The sequence below is a fragment of the Sorex araneus genome, chromosome X, assembly GCF_027595985.1.
Source record: "Sorex araneus isolate mSorAra2 chromosome X, mSorAra2.pri, whole genome shotgun sequence".
In the NCBI taxonomy this organism is placed as follows: Eukaryota; Metazoa; Chordata; class Mammalia; order Eulipotyphla; family Soricidae; genus Sorex; species Sorex araneus.
This window is the reverse complement of record NC_073313.1, coordinates 26,265,425-26,277,398: the sequence shown is the minus strand read 5'-3', so window position 1 is coordinate 26,277,398 and position 11,974 is coordinate 26,265,425.

Here is an 11,974-nt window from a genome sequence, read left to right as displayed (position 1 = left end):
AGATAGGCTTTTGAAATTTTCTTTGATGTCATTTAGTAAAATTGGTTTTGTTATACACTGTTTTGCTTAAAGTGAAAGCAAGAACCTGGAGACTGTGTTAAGTGAGGACTACTGTATCTGGTCATGCTAACACTGTTTTTAGGACCTGGACATTCTATTTCTCACAGAAACGCTTAGACATTTAGTGGTGAGCAGATTAATTCCCATAATGTGATGACACTTGTCTTGAATCTACAACCACTTTTAGTTTATTGAATCTTTAGTACATACATCATAGTCAACTAATCACATTCTTCTTGCCTTGACACCTTGTTCTGAAAAAGCAGTGTTCTGTATAATTTCAAGCTCTCTATCACAAAGTTTCAAAATTGTAGAATTTCAGTGCCACAGAGTATTTGGTACCTGTAAGGTAGCAGGGCAATAATAAGGAAAATATTGCAAATATTGGAACAAACTTGGGTTTAAAACCAGCCTGGGAAACTCACCAGAAGTCTGTTAGTCAAGTTACAATATCAATTTTATTACCTATGAAATAATAATAGCTTTTATAGGAGATACATTACAGAAAGTAGAATTACTGCTAATTTATGTATGGTTTTTTGTATATGCACACACACATAGCATATCCTTAAGTGTACTATGTTGGTTTTATAAGATAGATATTACTTTTATAGATTGCAAGGATTTTTCTGCAACTTTGAGGAAGATGTCTGCAAGAGCTTTGCTGAAAGTTTTCTATCAACTTGCAGGTTTAAGTATTATATGCCCATATATTGCTACTCCATCTTTTATTATGGAATAAATGGTTTTTCCCGTGTGGCTGATTTAGTGTGTGTTGTGTGCAGAATCTGATTTGGATAATTCCCTCCCATTCACAATTATGCTACTGAGTTTAAGAAAAGAACACACACAATGCCAGTGTATTTCCTGGAGTAAAGAGAGCCAAGTAAGAAGGTGTCTACGTAATGACTCATCCTATGCATTCAACACAGATTTGTATGTGTACACTTTTAATTCACAGGTGATAAATCGTTGATTTTTGCACTCCTACTCTATGTTCTTCATAAGAAACAGCTACATTAGGGGTACCTGGGTCATTCCCACTTGTGCTTGGCCTGACAATGTGGACCTCATGTTTGGTAGTTGAAATCTGTGGTGTGGTGCTTGGCCAGTGGGAAGCTTAGTGGCTACCAAGGACACCCTGAAAGTTCTAGGGTATTCATACTGCTGTTTAGATGAAACTCGGAGTCTCACATGTGCAAGGCATGTGCTTTACCACATAGCTTTCCAATCCTGTGAAGATGTTCAAGAACACTGTTTTATTTTTAAATTGATCATTATTGAAGCCACATGGTTTACAATCATGTTAATATTTATTCCTTTTGGATAAAATGGAACCATTACAGGTTTGCAGAAATTTCCTGCTAGTCTGGGGGGGAAAATATTGCCACTTAACATTGTTCCAGCCACTGGTCTGCAATATCTGTTTATATCAGTGCTTATCATTCTTTTATCCACCATGATCCTGTTCTGAACTTATTTTCTTCCTGTCCTCCCACCCCCACCTCAGTTTTATTGATAAACCCTCTAATCTTGTGCAATGATCTCCCATTCATGATATTTTCACCTTTGCCCCCTCTGGAGCATCCTGGGAGTTCACAGGGGGACACATGGAAACCATTTGAAAAACAGTGATTTAAAAGGTCTCTTACGAAGCTGAAACACGCACTTCGTTTAGAGTCATCTTGAAGCACAAACAGCCTTGTAAACACTTTTTTAAAAAAGTCTATGGATTTAAAACATGATATTACTCTTATATTTCAATTTGCCTTTTTTCTTCATTGTTGCTTTATTCTTACAAGTAATAAATACTCATTCTCAGAAAAAGAGAAAAGGTAATATGTGGAAGGGTGGAAATTCTTACTAATTAAAAATTGACAACTGGAGAAAAATCATTTTGTGGCATTTATTCATTTGGACTTTGCATAAGTAAATTTTAGATTCATCTGGAAATGCCCGCATAGGCAAACAGTGTTGCATCATTATTGGTAATTATTGGTGCATGGAATGCCACTGTAGGGTTGTACCATATTTCACTTATACTTCCTGTTAATTTTCCATGGTTTCATCATTTTTAAGCACTGTTGATTAAAATACTCTATAAATAGACATTATGTGTATCTATTACTCAGTTACAAAAACCACTAATTTTAATAGTTTGACAACTACATTCCCCAAATTGTCTGATTACAAAATACCTATTTTGTGAGACATATCAATATTGGCCATTTTTCTCTCATTGACAATTTGATCACATAAAAATACATTTTATAGTTTTTATTTGCATTTGTTAAAGTGTAAGGTTGTATTAATTTTTATAGCTATTCATCATCATCATTTTGATAGCTTTAAGCCATTGTTATTCCTATTAAACTGTAAATTTCATGTAAGCATCTAATAAATTTTAAGTGTCAGACTTTTCTGCTCTAATTCCCAATACATAATATTCTGCTAGGCACAAAATGGCATATAATCAATACATTTGTTTTCCCCAAATATTTGATTAGCTTATCTTTTTCTTTATTCCTTTTGGGGAGGAGGGGGCTATTTTCACACCCAGTGGTGCTCAGAACTTACTCCTGTCTCTCTGCTCAAGGATCCTCCCACTGGTGCTCAGTGGTGTGGTACTGCAGATTGCATCCTAGTCAGTCATATGCAAGGGATATGCCTTAATTCCTGTATGAATGATATGGCCCAGTGGTCCACTTTCAGTTTGTTTTTTGTTGGTTTGGGGGCCACCCTCAGCAGTGCTCAGTACTTATTCCTGACTCTGTGCTCATGGAAAACTCTTGGCAGCAATCTGGGGACTATATACAATGCCAGGAATTAAACCCAGGTGGGCTGCATGTAAGGCAAGTGCCTTACTCACTGAACTATTGCTGTGTCCCCCATGGTCTACTTTTTGGGGAGGAGATAGGCTACAGGCTGTGATGCTCTGGCGCTTCTCCTGGTTCTCTGCTAAGAAATTACTCCTGGCTGTGCTCTGGGGACCATATGGGATAATGGAGATTGAAACTTGAGTCGACTGCATGCAAGGTAAGTACCCTTCTTGTTGTAATATCACTCCAGCCCCTCAAGGTCCACTTTTTATATTGGAGAATTTATAGTTTTATAAAATTAATTAGAAGTGATAATGCATGTTATATTTTCATGTGCTTTATATATATATGCATTAAATTTGAATGTTATGCATGCACTCTAAAATATAATCTACTCTTCACAGAATACTATGCTATCAAATATTTTTCCCATCTGCCAGTTGTCTTAGAACCTGTATTAAAATATTTTATTCATTATTTAACATAAACTTTCTAAAACTACATCAATCTTTCATGCTATCATAGTGTTTAAACAAGTTTTCTTCAACCTCAAATGATATAAATACATGTATGTGTATGTTTTATTATGGTAAATGAACATTTTAACTTCAAATTCGGGGGGGGGGCGTGGCAGAGTAACACTACAGTGGGCAGGGTGCTTGCCTTGCGCACAGCTGATTCAGATTCAGTCTGCCAGCACCACATATGGTTTCACAAGCCCTGCCAGTCAGGAGTGATCCATGAACACAGAACCATAAGCTGGAGTAAGAACCAGCAGTAACGTGTACTATCGGGTATGCCAGAACCAACAACAAACAAAGATTTTAATTGATGTAACATATATTTGCTATAAATATTTCAAATGTTCAGCATTACACATCATCATATGTATATACTACATTGTTTGCTAGTAATTTTATAATTTGACTTTTTATATTGAATGAAATGTATCCGATGCTTCACCAAACTAATACCATATGATACTGTTTTAAGATGTGAAGAGGGCTTTTACCTTGTCAAGAAAAAAAATCATCTTTTGCCTTTTTACTTCCCATAGCAAGAACTTAATTGCCCCTGATTAATATACAGACCATTGATAGCAATAAACTCCTGTTTATTTTTATCATCAAAGGTGAGAGAAAAATCTACTTCTTACTATATGCTCTTGTATAACAGGGCTCACCATCAAACTGATTATTTGATGTGTTCTGAATTTTCATGATAATCGAGGCAGTGAAAGACCAAGCTGATTATTTATTGCTGGATCACTTTCTTACCTGCATTGTTACTTTTGGGGGTCAAGGGGAGCACCTGAAGGTGCTCAGGGCTTATTCCAGATGCTGTGCTCAGGGATCAATCCTGGAGATCTCAGGGGACCATATGTGGTACTGAGAATGGAACCATAGTTTGGCTGATGCAAGGCAAAGCCCTAACTGCTGTACTCTCTCTCTGGCCCCACTTAATCTGATTTCTTGCCCTCTTTAGGAACAGCAACCAAACTGTTGCCTATATTGTATAGGAAAAAAGTTATATCTCCACCATATAAACTAGAAACTGAGTCCCGACAAGTCCGTTCAGTGTGTATCTGGTTTGGAATATGACCCTAAATCAGTATGTGTTCCTTTACTGTGGCTTCTGTTCCCTCAGATACAGTGTTAAAATGGCAATAGCCAGTATTATAAAGAAACATCGAGATAATGCCCCACCCCGCCACAAAATAGCCAGATGAGAGAAAATATATGCTCAGCCACAGTCACATCTGTTGTGCTTCACTGTGTTGTATTGTTATTAAAAGTTGGGTATGTAGAGGTTGGAGCAATAGTATAGCAAGTGGCCACTTGTCTTGCATGCAGCCAACTTCGGTGCGATACCTGGCACCTCATATTGTCTCCTGAGTGAGGAGTGGTCCCTGAGCACAGAACCAGGAGTAAGCCCTGCCAGGTGTGGCTCCCCCAAACCCCCCAAATTAGATATATTAGGACTGAAGTAATCCTACAATGAACAGGGTGCTTGCTTCACACAAAATTATCCAAAGTTTGATCCTGGCACCCCTGATGGCCCCCAAACTCTGCCAGGAGTGATCCCTGAGTACAGAGCCAAGAGTAAGCTCTGAAAACCACCAGGTGTAGCCAAAAAGACAAAGGGCAGGGGTATACTGTAGGACTTCATTAATACAGAATTCTTGAAAATAACAAAATTATAGAGATGAAAATATACTAGTGGTAGTGAGAGATTGAGGACTAAAAAAGACACCACCTAAAATGGTAGCATAAGGAAGTTCCTTTATGACAATAGAACAGTTTGCTATCTTGATTGTGTTTGTGTTATATGATTTCACATGGTATGGTTTGGTCCCTGCCACATCAAAATTCCCGTATAAACAACGGAGGACAAAGAAAGCCTAGGACAAACTACTCTGCCGCTAACATGATTTAATTCCTTGTTTTGAGTCTACCTAGTTCCAGGAGAGTTCAGAAAAAATCATCTATACCTGAACAGCACCATACCCAGATCAATTTTTGTAAATTATGTTATAGACAAGCGCAACTTGTCTATACACATAACTACACATTTCCCTGCATTTGGAAATTAGCAAAACATATTTACTTAATCCTATTCATTGTGCTAGGATATATTTGAATTCAATTCCTAGCTCTACAAATTACTATGTGTTCTGATTTGAATCTAAACATCGCTTGTTTTTCATCCTTAAAGGGTTATAATGGCACCTTGCAGGATTGCTTTGTAACAATTGTGCTAATTAAATGAGATAATTTTTGGTGGAAATTACATGTGATAATGAAGGTAAATTGCTTATTATGGATTCTATTATGTGCTCAACAATGGCAGCTATTATTTGTAGATGGTTAGATTTCGTTGTAATCTTTGAAAATCTTCATTTGGTTTCCATATTGGTAAAATCATTCCTCTGTCAATGTCCTGTGTGGTATAGCAAAATAGTATTTTTGGATTGCTACTTTTGGTAAATATAATATTTTAAAATATTTATTAGATTTTAAAAGAAATTATGAGATCATTCCTGTGGCAAATAACCTGTCTAGGTTGACAAAGCTTATAAGTAGGTCTTGTACTTTTAGTATAAGGTTGAGGGTTAAATCTTCTTGCAAACCAGTGCAGAAAAAAATAACATGCTACAGTTACTAGAAACAAATGGTTCAGCAGTCAGTATATTTCACATGCAGTAAAGACAGCTACATTTCAAAAATATTTTCCAGTAACTTTCAAAGCCTCATATATTCCTAGGTTTATATATATTTGAAAATGTACACGAGAGAGAATTTAGGCTGGGTTTTTTTCTTGTGGGGGTATATACCAGGTGATGCTTTGGGCTAACTCTTGACTTTGTGCTCAAGAGTCACTTACGTGGTACCCAGGATCAAACCCAGGTTGGGTGTATAGTGGGCAAACACCTTACCCACTAGACAATCTTATCTCTTCAGCTTCTGGTTTTGGAAGTATTTTAACTCTGAATTAATTATGTTGATGACTTTATACTCTGCGTTTTTGTGAATATAAGAAATGCATATATAAAGGGAAGAAAATATGTACACATTTTCGATATACCCTAAATCAGGAGGCGAAGTCCTTTTAGAATACAGTAATGTACTCTTAATTATTGTGCTTAAATGAAGTGATGTATAGACTTAAATAAAAGCTTAAATAAAAGCTTAAATAAAACCTTAAATAAAAGCTCTGAATTAGTTTTAATAAAATGTATATTATTTACCCAAATTAGACTATAATTCTTATATCTAAACACCAGCCCATGCACTACATAAGGAATGATGTAGAAATAGAAATAGAATATGTCCTGCATGCCAAATTCTTTTTTTAAATTTTTTAAATTTTGCATGCCAAATTCTGATCAATTACTAACTATGCCTGTTGGATTGTGCTGTTAAATGATTCCAAAGTCATGTTTATTATGAATGGGAAAGAGGGCTAGAATTAGTGATGCCTGTTATGGGCATTGCAGGACAAGCATGGGCATTTGTTTCATTCCCATCACATGTTATCATGCAGACTGACTCTTTAATGATTAGAATAATGCCTGAAACAAATGTGAGAAATACTAACTGAATGAGTGAACAAAGGGATGCCCTTTTAGTACATGCATCTTCCCCAAAGAGTTTGTTATTACTATTTTAAGTATTTTAAAAGATGGGTGGAGGGGGAAGTTAAGGAGTTTTCCAAGTAGTGCTAAGGGAGTCCAAGTACCACTCCTGGCAATACTTGGTCAAACTGTCAGGCAGTTCATTGCTGAGGCTTGAATATGCAACGCTGCTCAAGACCAGCAGTGCCAGGAACCAGGGCCACCTTGGCAGTGAGCTGCAGCCTCCAGGTGTGCCACACATCCACCATTTAAGCAATTGTATTGTCATATCAGAATATCTGAAACATGTTCTAGCCTATTAACCCAGATTAAAAGGATATCTACACTGTGAAGTTGTACTATTGTCAATATCTAAGAAAAAACATACTGAAAAAGAGCAAACGAGCGATAGCAAGAGAGCATACAGGGCCAGAGCGATAGCACAGCAGATAGGGTGTTTGCCTTGCATGTGGTCAACCCTGGTTCAATCCCTGGCATCCCATATGGTCCCCCAGCACTGCCAGGAGTAATTCCTGAGTGAAGAGCCAGGAGTAACCCCTATGCACCTGTGCATCGGTGGGTGTAATCCAAAAATAAAAAAATAAGAGCATGCATTGAAACAAATATCAGGAAGGCTAGGCAAAGTTTTCAGTGTGTGCACAATAATGATTTTCCATTGTACTACTGTTTACCTTTTATGTAGGCAGTTTATGTATGTGTATCTGTCTCATTTCCCTCTCTCATAGGGACATACATGCATGCATTCATAATTACAAAATAACAAAGTAAATACCCATGTACACATATGTAAGGTCATTTTCAGTGGTAATAAAAAGAGTATTCTGTGAGTAATTAGTCACATATTCATTTGAAATGTTAGAAAATTCCACCCAGTTCTTACTAAGACTTAAAAGAAAAGTGGTTGCTGATGAGCATGCTTATATTACCTTAATATTTAATATGATATTCAAATTAATATGATTTCTTGATTTATTGACTTAATTATTAAACATTTTCTTTATTCATAGTTAAAGATATTTAATAGGATGAAAGAAGGCAGAAATTATGGAACCTTGACTTTACATCAAAGTAGTAACGCTTCATATGCCAATATGATTGTTAAAAGAAGTCATTCTTGGTGCCAGCTTTATACTACCCAGGAATCCTTTACAGTTATTTATAGGATCCCTCTGGGCAGTCCCCTTAGACCTTGAATTACAGACCCAGTTATTATCTGAAAAATTTGTCAGCTTAACTTCTACAAAAGGGTGTAGGACTTGTTAGATAAGGATAAGTCGCACTCTAACTTAACCCCAGAGCAAAATGGCCATGTACAATGTCCTGAATGTACAGTTGTCTCTGTCCTGAAACTCTCAATATAGGCCTCATTACTGCTACCAATTTGAAATGTGATATACTGGTAAAATATAGTCCCTTACAGAAGCAAATATAGTAAGAGTTTAATAACTCTGTATTCAGTCTCACAAAAATAGAGTATGATAATTGGTAATAAAGGGGGAAGGGTTCACTCATCCTAAATCAAGACAACTTGGACTAACTTATCTTAATCTGATGCATTATCATTGATTACTGTTTATATAAACACCACTGAAGTAGATAGTTAGATATAAAACCCAAACCATTCACAATTGTGGAGGTACTTTTCATTAACTACAATGTAAATTCTGCATTATTTCTAGCTGTATTTAAATTCACTCATCCTTTGGGTAGATTGGATTATTTAATGATCTTTATGGCACACAGAAAGTTGAGACTTAGGACTCACTTGATTTCATTTAAACATAGGAGAAATGTCAAAAAATTCTTCTGGATCAACATGAATAGTACATCATAATTAGGAATTAGAATTGATTCTCTAAGATTAAAGGAAACATCAAGAGTCTAGAGCAGAGCTCTCAAATTTATTTGGCTCACCCTCCCCTTTCCAGAAAAATTAGTATCCCTTGGAAATCCACCTTCTTTAAGTGAACAAAAAGCACCACTGAACCGAGCTGCACCACTAGTCTATTACACACCACCCTGCTGTTATTCCAAACTCTCCCGGACTGGGTACTGTCACCCACCTTGAGACACACTGGTAAAGGTTTACATTTTGTGGATTTAATATCTGTAACAGGAGTACTGTAGCAGGAGTCTAATTAAATGGTAAGGTCGAGTAAATAGTAAAGACAACAACCCCACGTGGTCACTAACCCGTAATGTTGTCCTGTCAAAAGATCCCTTGAGATACACAAGAATTAAATGCTTATTGGCTATAGGCATGGTCATGAAATGATGTCCTATTATTGTTTGTAGTTCTGACAATAACATGCACACAGCTGTTAATATATTAAGTGAATATTAGATTTTGATGAACACAAACAAATAGATTTCTGTATAGGCTCCCCTTGCTTCTATAGGGATCACTCATTATGTATTATATGCAAAGTTTGGATTTTAAGACCCAGTACCATTCTTCTTTTTGATTCCTTGAAATGGCTTTCATGACTTAGCTGTCATGAAAAATAATTGTATGGTCTCATTGTGGAAAGCTAAAAGCTTTTATTAAAGCGTGATTAAGATGATTATGGTCATAGAGAATACTTGGCATTACAGCAGAGCAGCACTGGGACAAGGGAAATGCAGGGCCAGCTCCTCTAGTATGTTTCACTCATACAGTAAATATCCCAAAATTCTGGCCTTTTCTTAACGGAGAGAGTATTGTCTTGATATTAGAATAATAACCACTGTCACGATGGCCAGCATATTGCCCAGGATTGTAGATAGCATCAAATAGAACAGATCTGGTATCAAAATCTTGTTTCTTTTCCCTTCTCAGTCAACTGGGATTAGTCACTAATGGAAAGGAATGTGGCTGTAAATAGGGAATGACTAAGGGGATAGTTGTATAGATGACAGTAAGGATGCAGAGAGAGCTCCTGAGCTGAGATCATATAGATATTTAGAGGAGAATACAGATTCAGGTAACGTGTTAGAAAAGAGAGAAAATAGGTATTCAGTCTATTTGGATATTGGAGAACAGGAATTAAAGAGAAAATGGCATCACATTTTAGCATAGGTGATGGAATAGCAAGTGAATTTTTAATTGAGATTTTTAAACTGTAAGTTAAAAATGCCCCCTGACTACCTTTGGAGAGGAAAATATTTAATTGATTGTTCATGAATCTGAAGTGCCCATTTGACAACCTGATAAAAATATCTACCAAAAAGTTAGATAAAGGTTTCTAAAATCTAAGCTCTTACAGTGGTAGTAATCAATTGCATATTGACTATAGGCAGATGGAGATAAGGTGATCAGGTGATCAGGGTTCTGTCCTGAGAAGCATGAATATTTAAGTCAGTGGTCAACAGATGTCATTGGAAGAAAATTTGATCCCATAAAGTTGTTTATTTCTTTTTAAATTAGGTGCCCACCCAGCAGGACTTGCTTGCTACCTGGGCCACAACTCACACATGCTCTGCTACTGACACTATCTTCCTGGCCCCAACTACTCTAAAGTTTTTGACATTTTTGCATGTGGCAAGATTGTCTCCATTTTTTAAAATCAAATTTTATTTTTTTAATGAAATCACTGTGAGATACACAGTTCCAAAACTGTTGTTCATTTGGTTTCAGTCATAGAATGTTCCAACATGGTCTCTTCACTAATGTACATTTCCCACCACCAGTGTCCCCATTTTCCCTCCAGCCACCCCCTCCCCCAGCCTGCCTCTATGTCAGACAGTTTTTTTTTTCTTTCACTCTCTTTCTCTTTCCTTTTGGACATGATGTGCAATTACAGTTATGAAATGTTGTTATGTATAACCTGTTAACTCCTTTCAGCACTAAATTCTTGTTCAGAGTGATCGTTTTCAACTATTATTGTCACAATGGTCCCTTCTCCATCCTTGGCTCCCAGTTTTTGGATAGTATATACAGATTAATCTGTTTCTCAGTTGGGACTTGAGAGAGTCTATCGCACACTCTGGGTGGCTCTGTATGTTCTTCGTGAGTATTTCAAGAATACTCAGGATGGCTTTTGACCCAGATTGTTTGCTGGAGTTAAGTTTGCAGAAAGAATCTTGAGGATGAGGAAACTTAGCTTACTATTTAAGAGGGATCACTCATGCTCAGTGTTTTTCAATTCTTACTGCAAACACACTAAATGTAGAATATCAGTGTGAGTTCCTCCTTATTACCACCTTGGCACATTGGGGAATGGGTAACAAAACTAAGTACCCTGATGGTCATGCAATTTGTTCCTATGAATAATAAAGTCCTTTGTCCTTTTGTCAGGAGTTTCATGTTCTTCGTTCAGCATGCATTAACTTAACAAGTTAATGGGTTTCATAAGGGTAAAATCAAATTATGGGGTCTGGGAATGTAATTTATTGGTAGAGCATGTGCTTTGCAAGTATGAGACTGAGTGTAATCAACAGCACCAAACAGAAAAACCAAAGTAATTACAATTAAAACCCATAAAATCTGTTCAATTCATGAGTTAACAACACTAAATTTTATGTGAATTTTATAAACCTTTTGAGAATGACATAAAAATAATCCATAACTTGAAAATATTTGAGTGAAAAATTTCATACCTGATAGTGGATGGTGATGTTTTAAACATTTGAATATATAAGTTGAAATGAAAGTCGAACCTTTGTATAAGTCTGAAAATGATGAAATGGAGTAATTTTGTGGAAGCAAAGGGTGTGGAAAGCTATAAAAGTAAAACATTAGCAAAGAAGGAAATCTGCCAAATATCTAGTGCTCAAACCAACAAAGTTGTCTTGAGCCTATCAGGAGTGATCCCTGAGTGCAGAGCTAGGAGTAAGGTCTGACCAAAGCTCTGTGTGGACCCCCAAAACAAATTAAAAATATTGTAACTATTTTCTTTTGTACCAATTTTGGTTCTATGATTCACAGTACTCTGAATTATTGTTTCCTGTGTACATAACTTCAACACCACACCCATTACCA